Genomic DNA, 5,361 nt, shown 5'->3' with positions numbered 1-5,361 from the left:
TTATTTTTGAAAAAATAAAAATAAAAAAAGTAACAAAAAAAATTAAATATTTTCAAAAATATATTTTTCTTCAGAATTTTTAAGAATGAATTCTAGAGTTTCATGAAGCATGTTGAAGCCTGGCTGGCTGTAAAGCCATGTCTAATTCATTTGGACTGGGGCTTCCACCTATCAGCATAGAATGAAGTTGGATGAAGTATCAGCTGTTGTATGCCTGATTTGTATGCTAAATCTTGGCTAGCCATTGGCCATGTCTAGTGTTTTGGACCGGAGCTTTCACTGAAAGCTTGGCTGGCTAGTGAGCCATGTCTAATTCCTAGACTGGAGCTTTAGACTAACATTGCAAGATTCCTGGAATTCCTATTAAAAATTTTGAAATCCTTATTTTGCAAATTCCAATTAATTTTCAAAAAATACCAAAACTTTTAATAAAATCAAAAAAATCAAAAATAATTTGATGTTTCTTGTTTAAGTCTTGTGTCAGTTTTTAAGTTTGGTGTCAATTGCATGTTTATCTCTTTCTTGCATCTTTCGAAAATCCATGCATTGCATTTTTCATGATCTTCAAGATGTTCCTGGTAAGTCTTCTTGTTTGATCTTTAAAATTTCTTGTTTTGTGTCTTTTCTTGTTTTTTTTATATGCATTTTCAATTTGTTAGTGTCCATACATGAAAAATTTTTAAGTTTGGTGTCCTGCATGTTTTTCTTTTCTTAAAAATTTTCAAAAATAAGTTCTTGGTGTTCATCTTGACATTCAAAGTGTTCTTGGTGTTCATCTTGATATTCATAGTGTTCTTGCATGCATCATTTATTTTGATCCAAAATTTTCATGCATTGAGTCTTTTTGATGTTTTTCTCTCTCATCATTAAAATTCAAAAATAAAAAAATATCTTTCCCTTATTTCACTCATAAACTTTTGAATATCTGAGTTGAGTTTTTCAAAAATTTTTAAAATCTAGTTGTTTCTTATGAGTCAAATCAAATTTTCAATTTAAAAAATTTCTATCTTTTTCAAAAATCAAATCTTTTTTTATGATTTTCGAAAATTTTAAATTGATTTTCAAAAATCTTTTTCTTATTTCCATTTCATAATTTCAAAATCTTTACTAACAATTAATGTGATTGATTCAAAAATTTTTCAAGTTGTTACTTGCCTATTAAGAAAGGTTCAATCTTTAAATTTCAAAATCATATATTTTTGTTTCTTGTTAGTCAAGTAATCAACTTTAATTTTCAAAATCAAATCTTTTTAAAGTTCTTTTTCAAATCCTTTTTCAAAATAAGTTTCAATCACATCTTTTTCAAAATTAATTTCAAAATCTTTTCTAACTTATTTTCTAGCTTCTTATCTTTTCAAAATTGATTTTCAAATCTTTTTCAATTAATCTTATCTTTTTGTTTGATTCATATCTTTTTCAAAACTACCTAACTAACTCTCTCTTTCTAATTTTTGAAAATCCCTTCCCTCTTTTTCAAAATTCCTTTTTTATTAACTAATTGTTTTAATTTTTACTTTAATTTAATTTAATTTTTCTTTTTTGTATTTTCGAATTCTAACTTTAAATTTAATTTAAAACAAAAATATTTTTTATTTAATTTATTTAATTTTTGAATTCTCTCATTTCTCATCCCCTTCTGTTTATTTATTCATCTACTAACACCCCTCTTTCACCCAAGAATTCGAACTCACTCCTCTCCCTTGTGTTTGGATGTTTATCTTTTCCTTCCTCCATTATTCTCTTCTTATACTTACATAAGGAATCTCTATACTGTGACATAGAGGATTCTATATTTTCTGTTCTCTTCTTTTTCATATGAGCAGGAACAAGGATAAGAGCATTCTTGTTGAAGCTGATCCTGAACCTGAAAGGACTCTGAAGAGGAAGCTAAGGGAAGCTAAAGCACAACTCTCTGGAGAAAATCTGACAGAAATTTTTGAAAAAGAAGGAGACATGGCCGAAAATAATAACAATGCAAGGAAGATGCTTGGTGACTTTACTGCACCAAATTCCAATTTTCATGGAAGAAGCATCTCAATCTCTACCATTGGAGCAAACAATTTTGAGCTGAAACCTCAATTAGTTTCTCGGATGCAACAGAACTGCAAGTTTCATGGACTTCCATCAGAAGATCCTTTTCAGTTCTTAACTGAATTCTTGCAGATCTGTGACACTGTTAAGACCAATGGAGTTGATCCCAAGGTCTACAGGCTTATGCTTTTCCCATTTACTGTAAGAGACAGAGCTAGAATATGGTTGAATTCTCAACCTAAAGATAGCCTGAACTCTTGGGATAAGCTGGTCACGGCTTTCTTAGCCAAGTTCTTTCCTCCTCAAAAGCTTAGTAAGCATAGAGTGGATGTTCAAACCTTCAAACAAAAAGAAGGTGAATCCCTCTATGAAGCTTGGGAGAGATACAAGGAACTGACCAAAAAGTGTCCTTCTGATATGCTTTCAGAATGGACCATCCTGGATATATTATATGATGGTTTGTCTGAGCTATCAAAGATGTCACTGGACCATTCTGCAGGTGGATCCATTCACCTAAAGAAAACGCCTGCAGAAGCTCAGGAACTCATTGACATGGTTGCAAATAACCAGTTCATGTACACTTCTGAAAGGAATCCTGTGAGTAATGGGACGCCTCAGAGGAAGGGAGTTCTTGAAATTGATACTCTGAATGCCATATTGGCTCAGAACAAAATATTGACTCAGCAAGTCAATATGATCTCTCAGAGTCTGAATGGATTGAAGGAATCATCCAACAATACTATAGAGCCATCTTCTGAAGAAAAAGCTTATGATCCTGAGAACCCTGCAATAGCAGAGGTGAATTACATGGGTGAACCCTATGGAAACACATATAATCCCTCATGGAGAAATCATCCAAATTTCTCATAGAAGGATCAACAAAAGCCTCAACAAGGCTTTAATAATGGTGGAAGAAACAGGTTTAGCAATAGCAAGCCTTTTCCATCATCCACTCAGCAACAGACAGAGAATTCTGAGCAGGATCCATCTAGCTTAGCAAATATAGTCTCTGATCTATCTAAGGCCACTGTAAGTTTCATGAATGAAACAAGGTCCTCCATTAGAAATTTGCAGGCACAAGTGGGCCAGCTGAGTAAAAGAGTCACTGAAACTCCTCCTAGTACTCTCCCAAGCAATACAGAAGAGAATCCAAAAAGAGAGTGTAAGGCCATTACCTTACTTGGTGTGGCCGAACCCAGAGAGGAGGAGGAGGACGTGAATCCCAGTTAGGAAGACCTCCTGGGACGTTCAGTGACCAATAAGGAGTATCCCTTTGAGGAACCAAAGGAATCTGAGGCTCATCTAGAGACCATAGAGATTCCATTGAACCTTCTTCTGCCCTTCATGAGCTCTGATGAGTATTCATCCTCTGAAGAGGATGAAGACATTACTGAAGAGCAAGTTGCTAAGTACCTTGGTGCAAACATGAAGCTGAATGCCAAATTATTTGGTAATGAGACTTGGGAAGATGAACCTCCCTTGCTCACCAATGAACTAAATGTATTGGATAGGCAGAAATTACCTCAAAAGAAACAGGATCCTGGTAAATTCTTAATACCCTGTAACATAGGCACCATAACCTTTGAGAAGGCTCTGTGTGACCTGGGGTCAGGAATAAACTTAATGCCACTCTCTGTAATGGAGAAACTTGGGATCTTTGAGGTGCAAGCTGCCAGAATCTCATTAGAGATGATAGACAACTCAAGAAAATAGGCTTATGGACTAGTAGAGGACGTGCTAGTAAAGGTTGAAGGCCTTTACGTCCCTGCTGATTTCATAATCCTAGACACTGGGAAGGAAGAAGATGAATCTATCATCCTTGGAAGACCCTTCCTAGCCACAGCAAGAGCTGTGATTGATGTGGATAGAGGAGAGTTGGTCCCCCAACTGAATGAGGACAACCTTGTGTTTAAAACTCAAGGATCTTCTTCTGTAACCATGGAGAGGAAGCATTAAAAGCTTCTCTCACTGTAGAGTCAACCAAAGCCCCCACAGTACAACTCTAAGTTTGGTGTTGGGAGGCTACAACCAAACTCTAAGTTTGGTGTTGAACCCCGACATTCAAACTCTAAGTTTGGTGTTGGGAGGTTCCAACCTTGCTCTAATTATCTGTGAGGCTCCATGAGAGCTCACTGTCAAGCTATTGACATTAAAGAAGCACTTGTTGGGAGGCAACCCAATGTTATTTAATTATATCTATTTTCTTTTTATTGTTATTTCGTGTTTTATTAGGTTGATGATCATGTGGAGTCACAAAAACTACTAAAAAATCAAAAACAGAATGAAAAATAGCATTAAAAATAACACACCCTGGAGGAGGAACATTCCGGTATTTAAACGCCAGAAACAAGCATCTGTCTGGCGTTTAACGCCAGAAACAAGCACCAAGCTGGCATTTAACGCTAGAAACAAGCATCTACCTGGCGTTAAACGCCAGAAACAGGCTATATTTGGGCGTTTAATGCCAGAAACAAGCAGCAGTCTGGCGTTAAACGCCAGGATTGCACAGTAAGGGCGTTTTACACGCCTAATTGGAGTAGGGATGTTAAGTCCTTGGCCCTCCAGGATCTGTGGACCCTACAGGATCCCCACCTACCTTCTTCTCTCCTCTTCACACCTTTTCATAACGCTCTTCCCCAAATACCCTTCACCAATCACCTCACTCACTCTTCTCCATCATCTCTTCACCACTCACATCCATCCCCTCTTCCCCAAAAACCCCACCTACCTTCAAATTCAAACTATTTTCCTTTCCAAACCCAACCCTAATGGCCGAACCCTAACCCTCCCCCTACTCCTATATAAACCCCTCATTCCTTCTTCATTTTCACACAACACAACCTTCTCTTCTTCCCCTTGGCCGAAACCACCTTTCTCTCCCCCTCCTTTATTTCTCTTCTTCTTCTTCTTCTTTCTTTCTTCTTTTGCTCGGGGACGAGCAAACATTTTAAGTTTGGTGTGGTAAAAGCATTGTTTTTTGTTTTTCCATAACCATTAATGGCACCTAAGGCCAGAGAAACCTCTAGAAAGAGGAAAGGGAAGGCAATTGCTTCCACCTCTGAGTCATGGGAGATGGAGAGATTCATCACAAAGGTCCATCAAGACCACTTCTATGAAGTTGTGGCCAAGAAGAAAGTGATCCCTGAGGTTCCTTTCAAGCTCAAAAATAATGAGTATCCGGAGATCCGACATGAGATCCGAAGAAGAGGTTGGGAAGTTCTCACCAACCCCATTCAACAAGTCGGGATCTTAATGGTTCAAGAGTTCTATGCAAATGCATAGATCACTAGGAACCATGATCAAAGTGTGAACCCGAATCCAAAGCATTGG

The 5,361-nt window shown here is 36.9% G+C and overlaps 1 non-coding gene across 1 annotated transcript; it reads right to left on the bottom strand.

Annotated features, from left to right (window-relative positions):
• Positions 1–2,346: 2,346 nt before the first annotated feature.
• LOC148555218 (small nucleolar RNA R71) lies at positions 2,347–2,454 on the bottom strand. Its single transcript, XR_015886562.1, has one exon. It is a non-coding gene; the product is annotated as a small nucleolar RNA R71 (small nucleolar RNA).
• Between the last annotated feature and the right edge of the window lie 2,907 nt (positions 2,455–5,361).

This window comes from Arachis ipaensis, chromosome B6, assembly GCF_059453495.1.
Source record: "Arachis ipaensis isolate K30076 ecotype BB chromosome B6, ASM5945349v1, whole genome shotgun sequence".
NCBI classification, from domain to species: Eukaryota; Viridiplantae; Streptophyta; class Magnoliopsida; order Fabales; family Fabaceae; genus Arachis; species Arachis ipaensis.
The sequence above is the reverse complement of the archived record's forward strand: the minus strand, read 5'-3'. Positions and strand labels throughout refer to the sequence as shown.